General features: G+C 50.3%; 1 pseudogene; it reads right to left on the reverse strand.

Annotated features, from left to right (window-relative positions):
• Positions 1 to 310: 310 nt before the first annotated feature.
• Positions 311 to 25061, reverse strand: LOC146183869 (uncharacterized; annotated as a pseudogene).
• Positions 25062 to 26766: the final 1705 nt, after the last annotated feature.

Consider the following 26766-nt stretch of genomic DNA (forward strand, 5'->3'; position numbering starts at 1 on the left):
ATTATAAAAACGGTACGCGATGTTAAGTTCAGTCTCCGGCCCCTGCGCATAGACGAACAGAGGCCGAAGTGGATGGTTCTGGATCAATTCGAGCCACCTAGGGCTCTTGAATATGCGCTGACATTCCAACGCGAGCACATAATCTGTGTTTATACATTTCCATAGTTCAACGTTGTAGATGCCGCATCGGTGGCAGAATTATGTTCTGCTTCCCCTGCTCGAAAAGCTTTGCTGGCGGCCGAAACAAGGGGACTTTTTCGTTTCCTTTGCCGTACCCTGAATTACATCCAACGACAAAACACTTCATCGCCTACTCTACCATCTGCATATAGAAAAAGAAGCAATGCACAGTATGCGCTCCTCATGCGTATGTCGTGCTGTGTGCCGTTCCGTCTGCGTACTGGTGATCTCGCTGCGTAGTTTGTCATCTGCATGCCCCTGTCAACTCATTCTCAAGGGAATACCCAGACGACAAAAAAACAAATAGAAGAAAACAATGGCGGAGCTTTATCTTAAAGTTTTATCGTAAAAAAAAAGATACAGGTTGGTGATGACCACGATCCACTTGTGCGTTTTCCGGCTAGCAGACGACGCGCAAAGTTATCCCTCCGTCTGCTCTCTGCCCGTTGTACGCGACGCACGAGCGGTCGACTGGATCGAGATCGGGGGCATTTCGTTTCGCAATCCTCGATATTTTACCAGCGCTGAGACAGGGAACGAGGAACAAGAGACGACAAGACAAGCGCTCGGACTAACAACTGAAGGTTTAATGAAGCATGCAAGGAAATATATTCTCACATGACAACCAAAAGCGCATGCTTTTGGTTGTCATGTAAAGTATCGAAGATGAACCAACTAGCTCAAATTTCTGTGTTACTACAATTCGTTTCGCAACACTGTTGAAAGGTGGCGCGCATATTTGTCTCTTTCTGCAAGGAGGATAGAGAGAGGAGGAAAGTGTTATCAAAGTGGCGTCGGCGAGGAAAGGGGAGCGGAGGAAGAGAGTATAGTCCGAAGCTGAGCGCCAGACGCCGGCTCGGCGTTCGTGTAGCAAAATCGGCCTACGCCGAATGCATTGCAGTGGGCCAGAGTCGGCGCTCCTGTCTATCTTACTCCGTGGCGGAGGGTAAACGACGTCAAAAAAATGACGTCAGGGCCTCTCCTAATTTCTTTCCTTCCTCCATGGCGGCACCCGTTTTTTCACGTAGTTAGTCGATGGGCGGAGCTTGACATCAGCTGATGTCACCATAAACAAAAAAGGAAAATAAAAACGCTCATGTGAGCTTTTCAGTACTTATATTGCGAAAGAAGGCTAGGTTGAGACGGCAAGGTCGTGACGGCAAAGAAGGCGATGCCTTGTCTAGAGTTTTACTCCGATGACAAAAACCCAGCCGCGTGCCGGGGCCGGCGCCGCGGGACGATGATGATGGTATGTACAAATGAAAGAGGAAGATCATGGCATGTACAAATTAAAGAACGTCCACGGAAGGCTCACACAATCTGCCCGGGGGGTCGGAAGCGGCCAGCCTGACCACTCCTAACTAACCGATGCATCGCGGCGCACAAACGGTTTCAAGCGAGACACATGAACAATTTCAGTTCCACGGTGGCGTCGATGAGCTGGGGGATCAACAGGCGTCACTTTGTAGTTCACTGGGGATGTTTGGATTATGACCTCATAGGGACCTACATAGCGGTGGTGGAATTTGTCACTAAGGCCAGGGGTGCGCAATGGTGTATAAAGCTGTACTTCGTCACCAGGACGAAAAGAGACCACTCGATGTGTAGAATCATAGCGAGTCTTGCGGTCTTCTTGACACGCTGCCGTGTTGAGGCGGGCAAGATGAAGGCATCTGGCCAAACGAGATAAAAAATGGGTAGGTACTGATGTGGAGTAGTCGGGCGTAGAGAAGAAGGAAGCGTCGAGAATTGTAGTGGGAGGACGGCCATAAACAAGGAAAAATGGAGAGTAACCGGTAGTACGCTGTACTGCTGCATTACAGGCGAATGTGACGAATGGTAGAACAGTATCCCAATTTCGATGATCTGGTGCGATGTACATGGATATCATGTCCGACAAGGTGCGATGAAATCGCTCAGTCAGACCGTTATTCTGCGGATGGTAGTTTGAGGTTGTCTTATGAAGGGTAGATGACGCGTGAAGAAGTTCGGCAACGACTTTCGATAAGAAGGCTGTACCGCGGTCACTTAGGAGCACCCGAGGAGCGCCATGACGCAATACAATTGATCGCAAAAAGAAATTTGCTACTTCTTCAGCGCAACCAGTCGGTACAGGTGCTGTCTCAGCGTAGCGCGTGAGGTGGTCGACAGCCGTTATAATCCAATGGTTACGCCCATCGGAGAGAGATAGGGGACCATATAAGTCGATGCCGACTACGTCGAATGACGTGGCGGGACAAGGAAGATGTTGTAGAAGGCCAGCGGGCGAAGACGTCAGCCGTTTGCGACATTGGCACAGAGGGCAGGATGCGACGTATTTGGCAACGGTGGAAGATAAGCCAGGCCAAAAGAACCGTTTTCTCACGCGGTCGTAGGTTTTGTCAAAACCGAGGTGACCTGCAGTAACGTCATCGTGGAGAGCCGCCAGTATACGTGGGCGAAGCACACGTGGCACGACGGGGATCCAGCGAGTTCCATCAGGCAATACACGTGGCGGAGCAGGCTGCCATCTTCGAGCTTGAAATTGCGAAGCTGTCGGCGAAGCACCGATAAGGCGCCGATAAGGCGGTCGATGATAGGACGGCAGTAGGCATCGGCCAATTGCTGTGAGCGGAGAGCGTGCTTGTTCTCAGAATCGTCAAAGCAAACGGTTGTGATATACGTCGGGCAAAGAGATGGTCGGCTCTGGTCAGAGGTGGAAATGCATTGGGAAGAAAAACAGCAAGTTGATTCCGAAAGGGGACAGCGAGAGAGAGTGTCGGCGTCTTGGTGTTGGCGACCAGATTTATAAGTGACGTCGAAATGGTATTCTTGCAGGCGTAAACTCCAGCGGCCAAGTCGGCCTGTCAACTTTTTGAGTGAAGACAACCAGCAAAGGGCATGGTGGTCGGTCACAACTGTGAAGTACCGACCGTACAGGTAAGGGCGAAATTTTTGGACAGCCCAGACGACGGCAAGACACTCCTGCTCGGTAATGGTGTAGTTTTTCTCAGCTGGAGTCAGAGTCCGACTGGCAAAGGCAATCACTTTCTCACGCGAAGTTGCATCACGCTGCAGAAGTACAGCGCCAAGGCCGTGACCACTGGCATCGGTGTGCAGGATAGTTGGAGCGCTGTCACTGAAGTGGCCAAGAACAGGATCTGATGTGAGGACGTGCTTTAGGTCATTAAAAGCAGTTTCGCACTGTTCAGCCCACATGAAAGGGCTGCGTGCTTTAAGTAGCTGATGAAGTGGTGCAGCAATAGTTGCAAAATGCCTTATAAAACACCGGAAATAAGACACGAGGCCGAGGAAACTGTGCAAATCTGTAGTCCGCTGTGGACGAGCAAAGTTCAAGACCGCGATGATTTTTTTTTCAGGATCTGGGCGAATGCCGTCATGGCTGACCAGATGTCCCAATATTCTAATTTCTGTCTGCGCAAAGTGCCACTTCTTGGTGTTGAGCTGAAGGCCTGCCGAAGCGACACAGGTGAGGACTTCATTCAGGCGCGTGAGCTGGTCATTAAAGGTTGCCGAAAAGATAACAATGTCGCCCAAGTAACACAAACAGGTTCTCCATTTTAGGCCACGAAGCACAGTATCGATCATTATTTCAAATGTCGCTGGTGCATTACAAAGTCCGAAAGGCATAACATTAAATTCGTAAAGGCCATCGGGTGTTGCGAAAGCGGTTTTTTCTTTGTCGTCCTCGTACAATACCCTGAGCGGAGGTCCAAGGTCGAGAAATATTCGCAGCCTTGGAGAGAGTCAAGGGTGTCATCAATTCGCGGCATCGGATATACATCTTTACGGGCAATTTTGTTGAGTGCGCGGTAATCAACACAAAAGCGGACCGAGCCGTCCTTTTTTTTAACTAGCACTACTGGGCACGACCATGGGCTTGTTGAGGGACGAATTATATTGCGATGGAGCATGTCATTTACATTTTCTTCAATTACTTTTCGTTCAGAGGGGGAAACCCGATAAGGCCGTTGGCGAACGATAGAGTTACCTTCAGTAATGATGAGATGGTGCGCAACACTTGTCCGTCCCTGTGGTGTGGAAGTGGCATCAAAAATGGCTTGGTGGTGTCGAAGCAATGTCAGCAGTTCTTGGCGTTAGTTCGACGTGAGTTTAGGATTCATAGTCTCTGCGAGAATAGAAAGAGAGACGTCTGACGAAACACGTTGCTGAGGCGGAGGGGCGGTGAGCACCATCAGGGAAAAAGGTTGAACATCCACCATGCAATGCAGAGAAGTTCCTTTTGGGAGCACGATGGATTCACGTGAAGTGTTAGTGGCCACTACTGTCGCTGAGCCGCTGTGGAACCGGACAAGACTTGACGGGAAGGCGATGCCGCGTGCAAGATGACTATATGATGGTGCTATGAGTACGTCCCCATCAGTGATGTGGTCAGAAACAACAGTAAGCAGTTTTTCGCACTGAGGAGGCAAAACAGTATCAGCGACGGCAACGAGGGGATGATGTCGTTCAGAAAAGTCAGATGAAAAATGTCTGTCTGTCATATGGATAACACGGTCAGCACAAGAAATTAACGCTGAAGCGGTTGACAAAAACTCCCATCCAAAAACCATCAGATGTGCACAGGGTGAGAGCACAGCAAACTGCACATGATGGCGGATGCCGTTGATAACAACTCGTACGGTGCACTTCGCTAAAGAGCGCAAAGGGACGTCATTGGCTCCACGGAGTTCAGGCCCATCATATGGGATTGTCACTTTTCGCAAACGGTAGCACAAATCAATATGAATGACAGACATTGCAGCCCCTGTATCAATCAAAGCTTCGACCGGTAAACCCTCAGCGATAACAGCAACCACGTTGTACGGGCGATCAGGAGGACTTTTAGTAAGTTCGCAGAGTGCAGTTTGACCTCCGGAAACTGCAACACTTAGTTTTCCGGATGGCGGACAGGGGAAACTGGGACAGGGGGGGGGGGGGGGGGTTGCGGGGCGGAGAGGGGAAACTGAGCGGCGGTATGGGGATGTGGACCGGCGTCGGGATACATGGTTCGCACGAGGCTCAGAGGAAGATACTGGAGGTGGGGAGGACCGTCGAGGTGGGCTTGGAATAGACCGGCATTGATAGTATGAGGTTGAAGGCATGTCAGTTTCGAAGGCATCGTAACCACGGCGCTCGTTCTGAAGGCGGCGACGACAAAAGCAGGATATATGTCCTCTAGTACCACAGTAATAGCAGACTGGTCGGGAGGGACGCCAAGGTGCGTAATAGGGTGGTGTAGGTTGAGCCATCGCCATTGCATTGACGTGATTGTAAGTTGGTGCCAGTCGGGGCGGGGGAACCAAAGAAGGGGGGGGGGAAGCAGCGACGTGCGCGTAGGTCGGTGCTGGGCGGATTGCAGAAGGTTCGGATGTCATAGGGTGGCTGATGGTTGCTAACTCTTCTTTAATCATGTTGCGGAGAACGGCGTCATTAGAAGGTGCGGAAGAATGATCGCACTCATGTCGACAGAAATTGAAAAATTTCCAGTAATATACAGGAAGTGGGCCTCAGGTGAAAAGCTACAGCGATAGCTTGAGAGATGCCCGAGGCCCAGTAATGGCAGAGCAACAGGACGTGTGACGTTAAGGCGAAGATATACATATATAACATGAAAATTATGAAGCACAGAAAGAGCACATATATACAAATGAAACAGCAAGTTAAAAAACAGCACAGTAAATTAACGACCCACAATAGTGTAACAGTATGCACGAAATATGGCAAAACGTAATGAAAATGAAGTAACTATTCTTGTAATAATGTTTAAGGCAAGGAACGGAAAGTACAGAGAGACAGTGCGGAATTGATAAAATATAGCTTAAAATCCTTATTTGACGCGGCAAAGATATTTGGGTTGTGTATGCTATAATGATTTAATATGCATGGTAAAGTAAAACGAAGGCTCTGGTTACCGTATAACGTCCTCGTTCGAGGAACGTCCCATATTTGTTTACTTCTGGTGTGAAAGGGTTTCTTGTAAGGCTTAAGTCCAGATATATTCTTCAAGAAGTCAGTTAAGCATTGAGGGGACAATTTAGGGCAGTGAAGTAGATGATACTCAAACATGGCATGCACACGATGAATCCTATATTTCGAAAATAATGTTTCTGTATGGGCAGTGTAGCATGCACCAGCGATCAGTGTAATTGCATTCTTTTGGAGACCGAGTATGATCTTTAGATTTGTTTTGGATGTTGTATCCCAAACGAGGTGACAGTAGTTTATGTGAGATTGAATTAAAGCGTGATAAATAAGGAGCTTATGCTTTGGGGAAAATTCGTTGCGCAGTCTCGAGAGGAAACCAACAGATCTAGTGAGCTTGCTTTCAATATACATTATATGGTCAGACCACCTCATGCGAGAGTCGAATACAACACCGAGTGATTTGAACATGTCTACAATTTCAATAATGTTATTTTCTAGATGCAGAGTACTGTTTACTGTAACATCCTGGCTAAGGGGACGACCAAACCATTAGCTGTGGACCATTTGTGGAGAGCACAAAGAACCAGATTTGCACTATTGATTAGTTCATCGGCAGAAGATCCCCTAAGGAAAAAACTTGTGTCCTCAGCGTACTGAATACAACTTGTATGATAAGCTATGCTCAGAAGGTCGTTAGCATATACATTAAAGAGGAACGGTCCAAGGAGGCTACCTTGCGGGACACCACATTCAATGAGAAGGGAGCTAGACTTATCATTATCGACCGAAACGACCTGCTGGCGCATGTTTAAATAAGAACGAAAGAGTTGGAGGGAAAAACCACGGACACCATAGCTTTCAAGTTTACAGAGTAGTATTTCATGATTAAGAAGGTCGAAAGCTTTGGTAAAGTCGATGAAAATACCAAGGGTCAAACTTTTAGCTTCGATATTATTTAAAATAATTTCCTTTTCAAAGAGTAAAGCAGATTCCGTGGACTTGCCCTTTCGAAATCCAAACTGACTGGCATTTATTAAGGCATGTTTAGAAAAGAACCCATCGATTCTCTTGAGCATTACTTTTTCAAGAGCCTTTGAAAAAACAGGGAGAATAGAAATTGGCCTATAGTGGGTCATCTTGTTTCTATCGCATCCTTTGAAAATAACAGTTACGTTTCATATTTCATTCGTGCACGACAAGTTAAAGATGTAGCTTAAGCATGGTGCTAAGAGATTCGAAACAAATTTAACTGGTTTAATTTGGAAGCCATCGAAATCGGTGCAACTTGTAGCTTTTAGGTTCATTATAACGCTAAAAACTTCCTCGCTTGTCGGTAAATGAAAAGCAAAAGTCTCTAAACCTGTATTTTGGAGATACCGAAGTGCTTCGACCGCGGAACCACTAGGTCTAAAGCTTGTGAAGAAGTCATTGAATTTTTCTGCCAGCAAAGAGCGGGAATAGGGCAAACCATCGATCACAAGCTGACCTAATTGCGTATTTTTATTCTTGTTTAGAAACGATTCATTTAAAAGTTTCCAGAATGCTTTCGGACCCTCTCTGCTAGTGAGGATACGCGATTGATAGGCATATTTAGACCTTCGCAGTTCGTTGGTTAACTTGTTGCGGTGTTGTTTGAAAGCTGTAAGGTGATCAGGGTTCCGAGTGGACATAAAGCGTTTGAAGAGCCTAGACTTATGATTCATCATTTTGACGTGTGTTGGAGTCACCCAAGGTTTACGGAGTTTCATGTTTGATTTCTTTGTTTTCCACGGAAAACACTTATTGTAAATGTCTTTCAAAGTACTTAAAAAGAGCTCACAAGATTCATCAACGGAACAACAGGCAAAAACACAGTTCCAATCTGCAACGCGTACAGATTCGCGAAATCGGGCAAGTGTCACATCAGTTATACATTGATAAGCAAAACTATTTGGTTGTGCGTAACTTGGTGAGCAGCCATGTGGCACGGATACGAAAATGGCACAGTGGTCACTAAGGTCACAAGCAATGGTACCAGCCGAAATGACGGGGGAGACAATGTCTACTATAAAAAGGTCAATTTTACTGATTGACGTTGTTGTTATCCTTGTGGGTGTAGTGATAAGATTTGTAAAACCATTGGAAGCAATTGTGTGATTCAAATGACGATTTATACTAGAAGCTGAAAGTGTATTAATGTTGAGGTCACCACCAATAATAATAGAGTATTGAACTTCAGCGGCAAAATCAAGAAATTTGTCGAGATGTGTTAAGAACTTATCTGGGTCACCTGACGGCGGCCTGTAAACGACAGAAACCATTTTGTCCGCAGTCTTCAGCGCGAGCATTTCACAGTCGGGAGTCATTATAGAGAACTCAGGTAATACTTCGCCATGAAGGCCACTGTTCTTTACGTAAATGGCAACACCACCTCCACGAGAAAGGCGATTCAGGAAACAAGGATCATAGCTGGGCAGTTTCACCAAGTCAGCATCGCCTACGGCCCACGTTTCAGTTAGCAGAATTGCATCAAAATTGTGCTGCAGAGTGTCAACAAAATATGAGAAGTCATCAAACTTGTTACGCAGAGACCGGACAATAATATTGTAAAGGGAGGCTAGGTCGAGACGGCGAGGTCGTGACGGCAAGGACAGCGAAGCCTTGTCTAGCGTTTTAATCCGATCACGAACCCAGGCGCGCGCCGGAGCCGGCGCCGCGGGACGATGATGATGGTATGTACAAATGAAAGAAGAAGATCATGGCATGTACAAATGAAAGAAGGTCCACAGAGAGCTCACACAATCTGCCCGGGGGGTCGGAAGCGGCCAGCCTGGCCGCTCCTAATTAACCGATGTACCGCGGCGCACAAACGTCGAACCATATAAGTCGATGCCGACTACGTCGAATGACGTGGCGGGACAAGGAAGATGTTGTAGAATGCCAGCGGGCGAAGACGTCGGCCGTTTGCGACGTTGGCACAGAGGGCAGGATGCGACGTATTTGGCCACGCAGGAAGATAGGCCAGGCCAAAAGAATCGTTTTTTCACGCGGTCGTAGTTTTTGTCAACACCAAGGTGACCTGCAGTAGCGTCATCGTGGAGAGCCGCCAGTATACGTGGGCGAAGCACACGCGGCACGACTGGGATCCAGCGAGTTCCATCAGGGCAATACACGAAGCGGAGTAGGATGTCATTTTCGAGCTTAAAATTGCGAAGTTGTCGGCGAAGACGAGCATTGGGTGGGTCCGAAGCGCCAATAAGGCAGTCAATGATGGGTCGGCAGTAGGCATCGGCTAATTGCTGTGAGCGGAGAGCGTGCTTGTTTTCAGAGTCATCAAATGAAACTGTTGTGATATACGTCGGGGAAAGAGATGGTCGGCTGTGGTCATAGGTGGAAATGCATTGGGAAGAAAAACAGCAAGCCGATTCCGAAAGTGGACAGCGAGAAAGAGCGTTGGCGTCTTGGTGTTGGCGACCCGGTTTATAAGTGACGTCGAAATTGAATTCTTGCAGGCGTAGAATCCAACGGCCAAGTCGGCCTGTCAAATTTTTGAGCGAAGACAACCAGCAAAGAGCATGGTGATCGGTCACAACTGTGAAATGCCGACCATATAGGTAAGGGCGAAATTTTTGGACAGCCCAGACGACGGCAAGGCACTCCTGCTTGGTAATGGTGTAGTTTTTCTCAGCTGGAGTCATAGTCCGACTGGCGAAGGCAATCACTTTCTCACGCGAAGTTGCATCGCGCTGCAGGAGTACAGCTCCAAGACCGAGACCACTGGCATCAGTGTGCAGGATGGTTGGAGCGCTGTCACTGAAGTGGCCAAGAACAGGGTTTGATGTGAGGGCGTGTTTCAGATTATTAAAATCGGCTTCGCACGGTTCACTCCACACGAAAGGGCTGCGTGCTTTAAGTAGTTCATGAAGTGGAGCAGCAATACTTGAAAAAGGCCTTATAAAACGCCGGAAATAAGACGCCAGGCAGAGAAAACTGCGCAATTCTGTAGTCCGTTATGGAGGAGCAAAGTTCAAGACCGCGATGATTTTTTCAGGGTCCGGACGAATTCCGTCATGGCTGACTAGATGTCCCAATATTTTAATTTCCTTCTGTGCAAAGTGGCGCTTCTTGGTGTTGGGCTGAAGGCCCACTGAAGCGAGACACGTGAGGGCCTCATTCAGGCGCGTGAGATGGTCGTTAAAAGTTGACGAAAAGATGACAATGTCATCCATGTAACATAAACAGGTTCTCCATTTTAGGCCACGAAGCACAGTATCGATCATTCTTTCAAATGTCGCTGGTGCGTTACAAAGTCGGAAAGGCATAACATTAAATTCGTGAAGGCCATCGGGAGTTGAGAATGCGGTTTTTTCTTTATCGTCCTCGTGCATAGGTATTTGCCAATAACCTGAGCGGAGGTCCAAAGTCGAGAAATATTCGGCGCCTTGGAGAGAGTCAAGGGCGTCATCAATTCTTGGCATAGGGTATACATCTTTGCGGGTAATTTTGTTGAGTGCCCGGTAATCAACACAAAAACGTACCGAGCCGTCCTTTTTTTTAACTAACACTACTGGGGAGGGCCATGGGCTTGTCGAGGGACGAATAATATTGCGATGGAGCATGTCATTTACATTTTCTTCAATTACTTTTCGCTCAGAGAGGGAAACCCGATAAGGCCGTCGGCGAACGATAGAGTGACCTTCAGTAATGATGCGATGGTGCGCAACACTAGTCCGTCCCAGTGGTGGGGAAGTGGCATCAAAAATGGCTTGGTGGTGTCGAAGCAATGTCAGCAGTTCTTGGCGTTGGTTCGGCGTGAGGTTAGGATTAATAGTCTTTGTGAGAACAGAAAGAGAGACGTCTGGCGAAACACGGCGCTGAGGCAGAGGGGCGGTGAGCGCCATCAAGGACAAAGGTTTAACATCCACCATTCAGGGGAGAGAAGTTCCTTTTGGGAGCACGAGGGATTCACGTGAAGTGTTAGTGGCCGCTACTATCGCTGAGCCGTTGCAGAACCTCACAAGACGAGACGGGAAGGCGATACCGCGTGCAAGATGACGATACGATGGTGCGATGAGTACGTCCCCGTCAGTGATGTGGTCAGAAACAACGGTAAGCAGTTTTTCGCACTGAAGAGGCAAAACAGTATCAGCGGCGGCAGCAAGGGGATGATGTCGTTCAGAAACTTGAGATGAAAAATCTCTGTCTGTCATATGGATAACACGGTCGCCACAAGAAATTAACGCCGAAGCGGTTGACAAAAAAACCCATCCTAAAATCATCAGATGCGCACATGGTGAGAACACAGCAAACTGCACATGATGACGAACGCCTTCAATAACAATTCGTACGGTGCACTTTGCTAAAGGGCGCAAAGGGACGTCATTGGCTCCACGGAGTTCAGGCCCATCATATGGTGTCGTCACTTTTCGCAAACGGTAGCACAAATCAGCGTGAATGACAGAAATTGCAGCTCCTGTATCAATCAATGCTTCGACTGGTAATCCTTCAGCGAAAACAGAAATCACATTATACGGGAAATCAAGAGGACTTTTGTTAAGTTCGTAGAGTGCAGTCTGACCTCCGGAAGCTGCAACGCTTAGTTTTCCGGATGGCGGACAGGGATAGTTGTTGCGGGTCGGAGAGGGGAAACTGAGCGGCGGTATGGGGATAGGGACCGACGTCGGGATGCATGGGTTCCACGAGACTCAGGCGAGGATTCTGGAGGTGGGGATGATCTTCGAGGTGGGCTTGGAATAAACCGTCGTTGATAACATGACTTTGAAGGGATGTCACTTTCAAAGGTATCGTAACCACGCCGCTTGTTCTGGAGGCGGCGACGACAGACGCGGGATATATGTCCTCTAATGCCACAGTAATAGCAAATTGGTCGGGAGGGGCGCCAAGGTGCGTAATAGGGTGGTGCAGGTTCAGCCGTCGCTATTGCATTGACGTGATTGTAGGTTGGTGCCGGTCGAGGCGGGGGAACTAAAGGAGGGGGGATGCGGCGACGTGCGCGTAAGTCGGTACTGAGCGGGGTGCCGGAGGGCCAGATGTCATAGGTTTGGTGATTGTTGCCAGCTCTTTGATGATGCTGCGGAGACTGGTGCCATTAGATGTTGCGGACGAGTGATTGCACCCGTGTCGACAGACAGGCTTGAGGGTCTGGAGCTCCTCGCGGATGATGGCTCGAATAAGTGTCCGCAGGTCGAGGTCAGCATAGGTCGGGCCAGTAGCGTTGGCGGGCTGCAATCGGGAGGACTGCAGCTGGTCGATGCGTTGGCAAGTCGTAATAATGGAATCAATAGTTGAAGGATTCTGAGCAACTAGGATGTTATACGCCGTAGAATTGATTCCTTTCAAGACGTGGTGTACTCGTTCAGGTTCCGCCATGGTGGGACTAATACGCCGGCAGAGTGCAAGTATGGCCTCTATGTAAGACGCACATGACTCATCAGGACCTTGAAGGCGTGAAGCGAGCTTGGTCTTCGCGATCTCAGTCCGAACTGCCGGGTCGGCGAAGTACTGTCGGAACTGCTGTTTGAAGGTGGTCCAGTTAGTTGTGTGGGGCTCGCGGTTGATGAACCAAGTCCTGGCGACCAAAATAAGGTAGAAAGAGATGTTGCGAAATTTCAGAACATCGTCCCACTGGTTGTAGGCACTGCAGCGTTCATAGGTGTCAAGCCAGTCATCGACGTCTTCATCGCGACGACCAGCGAACAGCGGCGGGTCGCGCTGTCGTGGGCACAGTCGGAGGGGGTGGTGCAGCCGAGGTAGATGGTCCGGCCTGTTCGTGGGTACTGTCGGTAGACATAGCGATGGTGGCAGTTGCCAAACGGCGAACGGAACGTAGCTCCAGCGAGAGGCAGGGCCCAAGGCAGCAAGAGGATCAAATTTCACCTCCACCACTTGTAAAAGAAGGCTAGGTCGAGACGGCGAGGTCGTGACGGCAAGGACAGCGAAGCCTTGTCTAGCGTTTTAATCCGATCACAAACCCAGGCGAGCGCCGGAGCCGGCGCCGCGGGACGATGATGATGGTATGTACAAATGAAAGAAGAAGATCATGGCATGTACAAATGAAACAAGGTCCACAGAGGGCTCACAATATGTAAGGCAGAGAAATTATTTAGGTCGAGGCAACCGTTTACTTTATGGGGAAGTAGTAATTCGTGATACTCCATATTTAGTTTTCATTTTACGGCAAGTTATTGGGCTAGCAGAGCAAGGTCACTCTCTGACCGAATGGCAAAGCGGAGTCCCCTTCCTTCCTTCTAACCAATATTTTGCCATTGACATGCCAATCAAATTTGAAGCCAAATCGTTTCGCCTGCTCTTTCACGATTCCAAGGAGGTCTCGCGAATACTTGGTGATGTTCTCTTTGACAAAGACAGAGCTGTCTACATCACGGAAGGCACTCCTTTTGGCGAACCATTTGTCCCTTAGCTCCTGACGAGAAAATCGGACAAGAATGATGGGACTTCTGTCCTTTTTCGCGGGAAGTCTATGCATGGTCATGACATCCTGTTGCAGTAGTGGTTCAAGAGAAACCTCGGCACCCACTTCATTAATTTTAGCCAGTAGGTCTTCCTGTTCGCTCTGAATAACACCATGAAATTCTAGGTTTAAACACCGACTACGCCATTCCAGGTCATTGACACTAGACTTGATCTCGGTCAAATCAGACCCAGCAGAGTTGCTTTCCACCACTGCAACTCGAACTTTGCGCTCTTTTGTTTCCTTCTCTTGGGCATCGAGTCGTTCTTTGAACTTGTCGACCTCACTCGAAAACAAGTCAATTGCCTTTTCGATTCCGTCCACTTTTTCAGGGAGGCAAAGGAGAGAGCTAAGCTTTCTGTTTATGTCTAACAGAATTGAAGGTATTTAACTTCTGCCTGGTCGGCTTTCCCTGTGATAGCACCATTACTTGTATTTGGCCTGCAAGACCGACACTTCCATGTATTTCTAAACGATTCTCGTTTCCCCTTGAGAGTTTCATCAGTCACACCCGAGCAAGCGCTCGAGTGGAAGGAAAAGTCGCACGCGCAGCATGTCAGTTGTGAGTGCTCTTCAGACAGCACTCCTCTACACGCGCAACAACGGGACATGTCAAAAACTAGACCGGTAAAAGCAGAAATGCATCAACAAGAATTTTTGTTTTTTGGCAGCAGCGGCAGGTTTGGACTGAAGGTATAAGAAAAGTGACCAACCTGGGAAATCATAGAGGAGCGTTAGGCGAGGTGTTTCACACGAGCTGCCGCTGCTGCCAAATGCGAGCAAAAAAACGCCCACAGTAGACGAAGCCGATAAGGCAAAGATGTGTCACCGCTGTCGCCGCTGTCGCCCAGAGATGCCACGAATGGTAAAGAAGCTTCTTGCTGCGTGAAGAAAGGCGCCAACTTCAAAACGGCAATCCCGAAGTAGCAGCCTCCAGAACAGCGCACGTCCAAGGGGCACACAGATGCAGAGGCCAGGAAAGCGGCAGCAACACGAACTGGGAAATCACAGAGGAGCGTTAGGCGAGGTGCGTCGCACGAGCTGCCGCTGCTGCCAAATGCGAGCAAAAAACGCCGACAGTAGACGAATCCGATAAGGCAAATATGTGTCACCGCTGTCGCCACTGTCGCCCAGAGATGCCACGAATGGTAAAGAAGCTTCTTGTTGCGTGAAGAAAGGCGCCAACTTCAAAACGGCAGTCCCGAAGTAGCAGCCTCTAGAACAGCGCACGTCCAAGGGGCACACAGATGCAGAGGCCAGGAAAGCGGCAGCAACACGAACTGGGAAATCACAGAGGAGCGTTAGGCGAAGTGCGTCACACGAGCTCCCGCTGCTGCCAAATGCGAGCAAAAAAGCAAAAAAAGAATTGATGGCTTGGAGCTCCTCGCGGATAATTGCTCGAATCATTGCCCGCAGATCAAGGTCAGCAGAGGTCGGACCAGGTGCGAAACCGGGCTGTAATTGAGAGGACTGCAGCTAATCGAAGCGTTGACAGGTCGTTATAATTGAATCAACACTTGAAGGATTCTGGGCAACTAAGGTATGATAAGCCATAGAATTGATTCTTTTTAAGACGTGGTGCACACGTTCAGGTTCTGTCATGGTGGGACTAATGCGCCGACAAAGTGCAAGAACAGCCTCTATGTAACACGCATATGATTCATCGGGACCTTGAAGGCGGGAAGCGAGCTTGTTTCTCGCGATCTTAGTCCGAACTGCCGGTCGGCGAAGTATTGTCGGAACTGCTGTTTGAAAGTGGTCCAGTTAGTAGTGTGGGGTTCGCTATTAATGAACCAGTTCTGGCGACCTCAATGAGATAGATCGAAACGTTGAGGAATTTTAAAGTGTCGTCCCACCGGTTATAAGCACTGCAGCGTTCATATGTGTCGAGACAGTCACCAACGTATTCATCGCGACGACCAGCGAACAACGGCGGGTCGCGTTGGCGTGTGGGTAGAGTCGGAGGCGTCGGTGCAGCCGAGGTAGAGGGTCCGGCCAGGTCGGAATTTCTCTCGGTGGACATGATTATGGTGGCAGTTGCCAAACGGCGACCGGAACGTAGCTCTAGCGAGAGGCAGGGCCCAAGGCAGCAAGGGGATCAAATTTGACCTCCACCACTTGTGAAAGAAGGCTAGGTTGAGACGGCGAGGTCGTGACGGCAAGGCCAGCGATGCCTTGTCTAGCGTTTTACTCCGATGACAAAAACCCAGCCGCATGCCGGGGCCGGCGCCGCGGGACGATGATGATGGTATGTACAAATGAAAGAGGAAGATCATGGCATGTACAAATTAAAGAACGTCCACGGAAGGCTCACAATATTTTTAGCTACGAAAGGGTTTTACTAACTTTTCATATAGTAGAGTTTGGGCGGCATCAATGACAACCAAACAAGTCACGTGGGCATTTTGAGATTAAAAAAGAAAAAAACTAACGAATCTGTGAGCGCTAAGCGCGCTTCCCCGCTCGCGCACAACCTGGCTCCTCCCCCCGCCTCTCCCCTTTTTTTATCGGAAACGTGTCCACATGAGCACAGCTGAAAGCACGGTAGCGCTGGGACAACTGTATAAAGCCGGATCTATGCGCGCTCAGTGGCTCATCCCTATGGCCCTTTTTGCTCAACCTTCGGACCTTTTGTGATGACTCATTTTTTAAATTTTTTAATCTTTCATCTTTTCTGAGTGTAAATATATATATTTTATTATTATTTATTTCGCTGGACTAATTGGTTAATAATGCTCACAAATGTGGACCAGTGAAGTCAGACTAAAATGTAGGATCAGCATTTTTCTTGGGGTCAAATGTTCCAGACTATAGCAGAAGGAAATCAACCCCTGCTCCATGGTTCAGTTTCCCTATGCCGCATTGGATATAAACCCAGTTCCGATGTTATGAGCTCCTGTGCAATGTGACATTTTTTCAGCTTAGGTGTACAATTGAACCACTTATTGTTACCCCAACTTTAAACATCCCTGCGTATCGATGGCCTGTTGGGTATATGTATATGATCATCTTCATTTGATGCAAGGGGCTGGATAAGCATTTCATTACTTCACTTCAAGGAGTACTCTGGCCTGAAATTCATAGCTTGACTCGCATTCACGCAGTACTATTAGGAGCTCAGCTTTTGACAAATTTGTGAATCACTGTCGTGATGCATGTAACCTGAAGCTCCAAACCTACTCAGGTTACAACTCATTGGCCCATAATTTTGATCCAGTGGGGCCTCCGTCACCAGCACTGTCATCACTACTAAAGCCTTAGCTGCAATGCAGTCACTGATGGCCAACCTCTCACTTGCATATAATTGGCACCCTCACCATCAAGTGTCGACCTGGCTCCTTTCATTGAGTGAATACAAAACAGTGCGTCCTCCATGTCAGCCTTGTGTGCCTGCGCTCTTGGTAATGCCAGGGCCTGCTTCTGTACAAGGCACACCTTGTAACTGTTTGAAAAAGTGGCCATGATTAGATTAATTGGCTCGTAATGATCTTAATTTGTAGCCAGCATGACATTTTGGCAAAGTTAGCAACATATTGTCATGTCCTAGCCAAAGGAAGGGACGATGAAAGCGACCGCAAGTCAGCAGGGCAGTAGCAGTAACCAGCGCGACGGCGGCGGGGACACCAGAACACCGAAAAGGATCGCCCGCATCAGCGTCTTCTTTCTTCACCAAACGCTTGCACTTTTTCTTCTTCGGCTACACTGCCTCCCTCCGAAAAGAAGCATCGTCCCGATGCTAAGCACAAAATGAATTAACTGCCGCGCTGAAGTACAGGTGGTCTCGGAACGTTTGCCAGTAAAAGGAACGGTTCTAGGTGATCACTAGTAATACGGCTTAAGCCGCACTAAGTGCACAATGTCAGGACGCGAGAAACGGCGTGACGACAGTTGCGTTGCAGAGGGCAGCACCTCGTAATTAAGTGTACCGAGGCGACGAACAACTGTGTACGGCCCAAAATACCGCTTCATGAGTTTTTCTGAAAGCCCTCGACGGCGAACCGGTGTCCACACCCAGACCTTGCCTCCGGGCTGGAAATTGATGTCACGTCTCCGGAGATTGTAGTGACGAGCATCGGTACGCTGTTGCTGGCGTATGTGGTGTCTGGCCAGTTGCCGAGCTTCCTCTGCACGTTCGCATACTAGCCGAGCATCATCGGCTACGTCATCTGGCGGGGCGTGAGGCAGCATAGCGTCAAGCATGGTGGTGACTTGCCTTCGATGCACTAGCTGAAAAGGGGACATAGGGGTGGTCTCCTGGACTGCGGTATTATAGGCGAACGTGACATAGGGCGGTACCTCGTCCCAGTTCCGATGGTCGACGTCCACACACATGGCAATCATATCGGCTATAGTTATGCTGAGCCTCTCTGTTAGTCCCTTAGTTTGCGGATGATACGCTGTAGTTCGGCGGTGGCTGGTGCAGCTTAGACCCAAGATCTCCTGAGTGAGTTGCGCCACAAACGCGGCGCCACAGTAAGTAATCAGCACAGCTGGGGCACCGTGCCGGAGGACATGCCCTCGATGAAAAATTCGCTGCCTCGGCAGCCGTCCCCGACGGAAGTGCGCGGGACTCCGCGTAGCGCGTTAGGTAGTCCGTCGCTATGATAATGTACTTGTTGCCTGATTGCGACGTCGGAAATGGCCCCAAAAAATCCATTCCAATGGTATGAAACGGAGCACTCGGCGGCTCAATTGGCTGGAGAAGACCCGCCGGTCGAGTAGGAGGAGTTTTTCGCCTTTGGCACTCGCGACAGGTTCTCGTATATTGACGCACGTACTTCGCGAGTTTCGGCCAGTAATATTTTTCTCGAATACGCGAAAGCGTTCGGCTGTATCCTAGATGACCAGCGGTAGGATCGTCGTGGCACGCTTTAGTGACCTCGCTGCGTAGGTCTTCCGGCACGACAAGAAGCCACGATCTCTGGCTGCTGTCGAAATTCTCCTTGTACAAGACACCATTCCGGATCTTAAATTCAGGGAGAATACGCAGGAAAACCTGAGGCGTTCCACCTTCATTTCCTGCGAGATGCGCCATCAGTTGACGAAGCTGTGGATCATGTCATTGCCGATCTGCCATATCTTCCGGATTCAAGGCCCCAATGAAGCTGTCTTCCTCATCCTCTGCGCCTCCTCACGACGGTCCCACGGGTGCTCGAGACAAGCAGTCAACATCATGATGTCTTCTTCCAGGTTTATGTACAATCATGACTTCGTACTCCTGTATCCGAACGCGCCATTTCGCAAGCCGGCTCGCAGGATCCTTACGACTGGCGAGCCAGAAGAGCGAATGGTGGTCGGTGACCACACGAAACGCGCGGCCGTACAGATAGGGCCGAAACTTGGTTATGGCCCAGATGACGGCGAGGCACTCTTTTTCTGTTGTTGAGTAATTGCCTTCTGCCTTAGAAAGAGTTCGGCTTGCGTACGCAATAACCCGCTCAGCTCCATCCTGGAATTGTACGAGCACTGCCCCAAGTCATTTGTTGCTGGCATCCGTGCGCAGTTCATTCTCGGCATTTTGATCGAAATGGCCAAATATAGGTGGTGATAAAAGGGCTTGCTTTAGTTGCCTGAATGCTACCTCTTGTTCTTCGTTCCATTCAAAGTCGACGCTGTCTTTCGTAAGGTGGATAAGTGGCGCTGCAATCTGGGCGAAGTTGCGAACGAAACGTCTCAAGTAAGCGCAGAGACCAAGAAAGCTTCTGACAGTTTTTTTGTCTGACGGCGGCGGGAAGGAAGCCACGACCGCTGTTTCCTCGGGATCTGGTTTTACACCTCAGTGGCGAACTATATGCCCAAGAAACTTCAGCTCACCATAGGCGAATCGACATTTCAAAGGCTTGAGCGTGAGTGCGGTGTTCCGTATTGCACGAAGAACAGCTTCGAGGCACACAAGATGATCAGCGAAGGTGCTTGAAAAGATAACAACGTCATTCAGATAAACTAGACATGTCTGCCACTTCAGTCCGTGTGCTGTGCGATGTCAGCGCATGTCAAAGAACCCCAGGTGGTCGAAATTTCCGGAGTCCTCTACTACGGCGTCTGTCATAGCCTTAGTCGGTTTGGGACGTTAAACCCCACAAACCAAACCAAACCAAACTTCAGTCCGGCGAGCACAGTGTCCATGACGCATTGAAATGTCGCTGGTGCTGTACATAAGCCAAACGGCATCACCTTGAACTCATAAAGGCCATCCGGTGTTATAAACGCAGTCTTCTCTTGGTCTCGCTCCTTCTCTTAGATCTGCCAGTATCCACTTTTCAAATCGATAGACAAAAAACAGCGGGCTTGACGAAGCCGATCGAGGGTGTCATCGATTCGCGGCAGTGGATATACATCTTTCTTTGTTACCTTGTTGAGTCGCACAGAACCGAAGCGTCCCGTCTTTTTTCTTTACCAGCATAACAGGTGCGGCCCACGGACTGTTTGAAGGCAGGATGACATCATCATGTAGCATTTCAAGCACTTGGTCTTGTATTGCTTCTCTTACCTTCATGGAAACTCGGTACGGCGGTTGGGGAATCGGGTGGGCCGCGCCATCGACAATAATTCCATGTTTCGCGACGGGCGTCTGGCGAACCCTCGATGTCGTTGAAACACAATCGCGGTAACGATGCAAAAGTTCGAGTAATTCGCGTGTCTGGGACGACTCAAGTTTTTCCTCGATGTTCAGTTGTAAGGTTTTTTCTTCCTCGTGCGGTTCTAGCGAAATATCTCTCTCAGGCAACACAACTGCCTCACGAGCGTCACTTATCATTTCTATATGGGCTATAACCTCCCCTTTTGTCACGTGCTGCGGCTCGTTCCTAAAGTTCGTCACCAAGACGTTCGTACGTCCTCCCTGAACGTCGGCTATTCCTCTCGCAACACCAATTCGCTTCGAAAGCAACATTTGTACACTTCCTTCCAGGAGGCTTTCTCCACATGCGGGGGTCTCGGCTCGAACAGGTAGAAATACTGTCGAGAGCGGTGGCAAGTTAACATGCTCGGCATCAACTTTAAGCGCAACCGGAGTGGCTCTGCGAAACCTCGGCGATGAAGAACGTGCTCAGAGGGTCAACTTATTCTGCCCTACATCGATGACTGCGCCATATTCACAAAGAAAATCCATTCCGAGAATAACAACCTTGGCGCAATTCTCTAAGATCACAAATTTGGTGGGACACGTCTCGCCAATAATTTCGACGCGGGCGGTGCATTTTACGACAGGAATTACGATGTAGTCTCCTGCGGTTCGTTTCGGAGGCCCATCCCACTGCGTGGTCACCTCGCGAAGTCGGCGACATAACTTTCCACTGAATACTGAGTAATCGGCGCCAGTGTCAATGAGTGCAGTGGCCGAGTGACCGTCGAATATAACGTCTACATTACTAGAGGCCGCAAAACCGTTTACGTTTCCACGTGTGCCGTTGTCCGTGGTGTCATGATGTTAACGTACGTGAAGGCGCTTTCTTTCGGCCGAATTCGGCAACGCCACCTTCAGGCGTTGCCGTACTCAGTTTTCCCGACGAGGAAGAGGAGACAAGCTCTCACGGCGAGACCCGTTAGGAAGCGTTGGAAGGCGGCGTGGCGAGTGCGAGCGGGATACACGGTCGTCAGTTTGCATCGGCGATGAAGAGCGTGGAAGATATTCACGGTCATCGGTTCGCATCGGAGATGAAGTGCGCATAAGGTACTCCTGGATATCTCGGGGTTGTTCACCGTAACGAGGTAGTCGGTCGCTCCGCCTGAATCTTCGCAGGCCGAGATCTCGGTATGGGCAGCAGCGGTAGATGTGGTCAAGTTCACCACAGTGGAAACACAACGGACGGCTATCCGCAGTGCTCGAGATGTCAGCTTTTCGTCGTCTCCGCGACTCCGAGTACGTGTCATGCTGCGCCAGGAATACACGGCGCGGAGGTCCAGAATCCGCAACCGTTTGGTATTGGTGAGGTACAGGCGGAAGCCGACGGAGAACCGCAGCATAACTTTCAGCCGGTTGTTGTTCTGCAGCAGCAATCCCTGGCCCAATAGAGTTGGCTTCGGCTGTGAGTGCCTGTCTCATTTCCTCACGAACGGCCGTAGCGATGGATAGTGGTAAAGGCTGCTCAGGAGATGGGAAAAACCTCTGGAGCTCTTCGCGCACGACTTCTCGAATGATTTCGCGGACGTTGGTGAGGCCAGTACCACTAGGGTCAGACGAGGCAAGGCTCGAGACGTTGGGGTAAGTGCCCAGCCTCTGATAGTGGTTGGTTCTTGTGGCCAATGCGCGCTCAATGTTAGTCGCTTCGGCCACAAAACTGGCTACTGTAATCGGCGGATCGCGTATAAGTCCGCCAAAGATCTCGTTTCGGACACCCCGCATCAAGGCGCGCACTTTTGTTTCCTCGGTAGCCTGTGGGTCGGCGCGAGCACTTAGGCGCAGCACGTCCTCAAAAAAGCTTTTCACACTTTCGAAAGGGCCCCGAATTCGAGCGTGAAGGAGATCTTCGGCGTGCTGTCGCCGGTGCTGGTTGGCAAACGTGCTCACCAATTCGTTCTTAGAGTTCCCAAGGGGTCAACGAAACCTCTTGTTTTCGAACCAGTAGCGTACCGATGCCTCCAGAGAGAAGTAGATATTCTGAAGGCACTGTTCGGGGGTCCACCCGTTGTGGCACGCAACCCGTTCGTAACGTTTTTGGGCGATTCCTCTGCCCGAGAGGTACGCAAGACAAACACACAGCGGGCCATGTAATAAACATCTTTATCTCACTCCAGCAGGGCGTCGTCCAAGGCAGTGTGGGGTCGTCGTCCGGGAAGGCAGGCAGCGAGCAGCCAGCGCGTCCAGGAGCGAAGAGAAGACCAGACGGCGGCGCGTGCCTTCCTTTATAGGGAACCCAACCTCAAGTTTGGCTGTGCAACTGCAGCACGCGCTCCTCCGCAAGCGGCAAAATTTTGAAGTATTGGTTGGGCGCGGCGCTGATGCAGCGCTTGACCGAACGTGTTCTGGCAGCTTCGTGTGCTGCTCGCGTCGCTCGCGTTACCTCTCTTTGTGAGTGCTCGCGCCGGCCCGCCGCCGTAGCTTCGCAGGCATGCAAACAGGTGTCACAGCTGAGTTTAAAAAATGGCTGGAGTGGTTCCGCGACGCTCGGAATGTGGGGAAGGGTATTGTGTTGCTGGCTGTCGCAACAGCTCGCCTGTAGACTTTCGTGTCTTTGCGACTTCTGCACGCGGAAGCAGCTCGCGTTCTTTGTCGCTCGCGTTGTTGAAAGCTTCTTGCGCGCGCACGCGCCCTGACCGCAGTCTACTTGCTTTGCGCGCGCTTGAATTTCCGTGCTGAAAGAAAGCTGTCTTGCGCGCGTGCGCGCGCGCTCCTGCTTCTACTTTTAAAACTCGCGCTTGGACGAAGAGGTGTTTGAATCGAGTGTGCAGCGATGTACACGCTTCGATAGGGTTTTCAGAAAATAGCCGACAGCGGTGGCTATTTTCGCAGCGCAAACGTCAAAAAGAGAGAGCTGTGAATCAGCCATGGGCATTGCAGATTGTAGAAGACAACGCTGTTATCGTGAAGGCTAAGTGTGTGTCGCAGGTCAGCGACCACATCGTGTACGACGTGGGATTTGAGACAGGTATTTCATTTTTATTATACCCATTTCATTAAGGCCCAGGTGCTCTCTAAAGAGGGCTTCGGATTTTTGCCGCTCGGTTTGTCCCATTGTTGTGCCTGGCTTGTGCAGGACTCCTCTTCGTGGGAGTTTATGAAACAGCACAAAGCAGCAACATGCTTGCAGCGATCCTGAATTCCTGCCTTGCAGGTACACTTAGCACGGGAAATCTCAAGCTGGCGCTTTTCAGGGCATGTCCATGCTAGCTGCAAAGAAACATGTCACATAACAGAGACGGGCCGTTTGGTTCATTTCGAACCCACGACATAAGGAGCAAAACTAACAAACGAGAACAAGGACATGCTGCCTCACAACTCATGCTCAGACGCAGATTGTTTCTTCTTTAGAAAGCAGACACTGAAGCTCCAAGGCAGGATATATAAAATGACCTGTAAGCAAGGATACAATTGAGTGAACATGTTCGTTTAGTTTTGTAGTGTTTAACGTACACCTCAGCGCGACGAGGGGCGCTGTATTGGAGACCTGTAAAAATTTCACCCCCTCCCTTCCGTGGTTATTTAACGGGAACGTATATTTCTAACGACCTCCTTGCATTCGCCTCCAGCGAGCGGCGGCCGGGATCAAACCCGCGTCGCCATGACCAACAGTCGCTAACGCGTGAGCCACCGCGGCGGGGCGAGTGACTGAATAAAACAGTTATATACCAATATAAAAGCATAGGAACAATGAAGTAATACCCACGCAGCGAAAATTTGTTTTTTTTAGATATGGTCCAGAACTGTCTCATTTACTCCGTGGAATTGAAATTACTCGGTCAATTGCGGGACCAGCTATTAGGAGCTGAATGCGATTCACGAAAATTAAAGCGCGATAACATTTCGTTTGCAGCAGAAGGGTTGATGTTTCTTTGTATACATGTGAATGCACATTCTATTCAGGTGGAAGCTACGTATAAAATGTTCTGAGTATGCAATTGCACGACAATCGGCATCAAAATTAACATATCGGCACATACCGAAAAGCGCGCCTAAAATGCTAAAGAACCCACGAATCTTTTATTAAGTTCATAGGCACCAACTAGATTACATCTGCAAGCTCTTCAGAAATTAAAACAAACAGCGCATCGAATGGCTTCATGCGCCTTACAATCTGGGCCTTAATGAAATGGGTATAATAAAAATTATATACTTGCCTCAAACCCCACGTCGTACGTGATGTGATTGCTGACCTACGACACACACTTAGCCTTCACAATAACAGTTTATCTTCTATAATCTGCTCAACAGAATGCACATGGCTGACTCACAGCTCTCCCTTTTTCACATTTGTGCTGTGAAAATAGCCATCGCTGTCGGCTATTTTCTGGAAACCCTATCGAAGCGTGTACATGCTGCACAATCGCTTCAAACACCACTTCGTCCAAACGCGAGTTTGAAAGGTTGAAGCAGAAGCGCGCGCGTGCAAAGCAAGTAGACTGCGGTCAGGGCGCGCGCGCGCGCGCGCAAGCAGCTTTCAACAACGCGAGCAACAAAGAACGCGAGCGCGCGCAAAGCGAGCTGCTCCCGCGTGCAGAGGCTGCAAAGATACGAACGTCTACAGGCGAGCAATTTACTCCACCCGACCGATTACATGGCGTTGGCTGGAGAGGGCGCTCTTCACTGGCGCCCGCAGCGCCACCCTGCGTTGCTTGGGTCCCCTATAGCCCCCTCGCGTGGGACCGGTTATCCCCGAACGAGCGGGGAGAGGGAAACAGGCAGCGCGCAGGGAGTATTGGGAAGTGGCGCGGCCTTTGAATGTGCGGCGCGCCACGGGCCCTAAAGATATGTGGCGCAGGGCCCAACATCTTGCCCCTTCTCAATGTCCGACCCGGGGTCCAGCAACAGCCGGGTCATGTCCATGTCCGAACCCGGGTCGGCGTGCAATATGGAGGCGTCGTCTGGCTCTGGCGGGATGCCATCTCAGCTGGTCCGTGTGGCGGGAGAAGCAGGAGGCATGGCGGGACTGTTCCGGCTGGTCCCTTTCCGGCAGCGGCCACATCCTCGGGGTCACAGCGCCGCTGCACACGGCCGCGGATACACCTGGCAGCGGCCCTGAGCTGCTACTCCACATCGCTGTCGACTACTTTCCACGTGGCGCCGTGTTGGATGCACTGGGACCCCCTTTGCATCAGGCGTTTCCGCCTGGGCACACCTGGCTTCCCGAGGCCCGTGCTCCAGGCCTGGGCAGCGGGCTCCAAAGCCAGCCTCTTTGAAGACGGCCCGCACGGCCGCGCTGGTCACGATGATGGGCCACAAACCACTACAAACTAGGGGGGTGCCCCCTGTTTAAGTGGCCCCTCCTTGAACCATGCGCTGGGCGCGGTTTCCCGCCCCAGCGACGGTGGTTCATCTGGCTGCTGCAAAATCTTATCAGAATGCATTCTGAAAGAAGCAAAGACGTTAGACAAAGTAGTGCACTACCTTGGCCTTAGGTTATAACGTCGGTTGCGAACCAGGTTGCTACCTGCATCGCTTTGAGCTTCCCCCGCTTCGCAGTTATCGTCCTTGCGAAGGTGGTAAGCTTTCAAGTCTGCGACGTGGACCGGACCAGCGGATTCACCGCTCCCCAACAACCGCAGCTGGTAGGTGAGTGGCGTAGTCCGTGCCGTAACTTCGAACGGTCCAACCCACTTGTGCGCTAGCGACGCGGCGAAACCACGCGCTGCGTTACTAAGCGGGTGCGTTCTTTTCAGTACCAAGTCGCCCGTGTTGAAAACGACGTGACGACGACCTTTCTTGTACTGATCCGCTTGCTCCATGCGCGCGACATCGAGGTTTTCACGAGCCGCGCGCTGCGCTGCCTCAAGGCGCTCGCGGAGCTTTACCGCGTAGCCGAAATACATGCTGCGTTTTTCTCCACGATTTTCGCGCGTCGAAAACCGCCGCGCCGACGCGACGCCCAGCTCGAGATACATGGAACGACGAAGCGGCGCGAGCGCTGCCGCGGATCCCTCGATGCGAAAGCAAATGCACCAACGAGCAGATATAAACGCACAGCGAGGTACGTCAGAGAAGCGACGTTGTCCCTTGTGTTAAAATCTCGAAAGGGCTCATTCCAACGCTACTGTGTTAACTGTGTTAAAAGTAGAAAGCGTACACAGGTCTCAGAAGGATTTGGCTCGCTCAATTGAACGAAGATATCTCGGAACGCTCGCGCGGATACCAGCGGCACGCTTCTTTGCTTCTTCTTTTTTTACAAATTTCGCTTCAGGGAGAAAACAAATACATTACGATACGAGAGTAGGTCGTATACTCACAGAAAAGCGACATTCCGTGCTTGATTAAGCGTTTATTTTTACGATAATCACATTTCTGCGGCCAAACTGCCGCACACCTCGTCGGCCATGGCAGCCATGTTGACAGCGGCCGCTCAAATCGGAAATGCCAGCTTTCCGCGCTCCTATTGGCTCGCGTCCGCAGTAGCTTCCGGTTCGAGAGGACACCGCGCCGCCCGCGCGTCAAATATCTGGCAGTGCCGGATCGGCGGATAAGCGCGTTTTTTCCAACGCCGGGCTTCGAGAGCACGCCGTCGGGCGTAATACGCCGGCTTGACGCGGCAAAAACG

This window comes from Amblyomma maculatum, chromosome 7 (assembly GCF_055883805.1).
Source record: "Amblyomma maculatum isolate TAMU_Amacu chromosome 7, ASM5588380v1, whole genome shotgun sequence".
Classification (NCBI taxonomy): Eukaryota; Metazoa; Arthropoda; class Arachnida; order Ixodida; family Ixodidae; genus Amblyomma; species Amblyomma maculatum.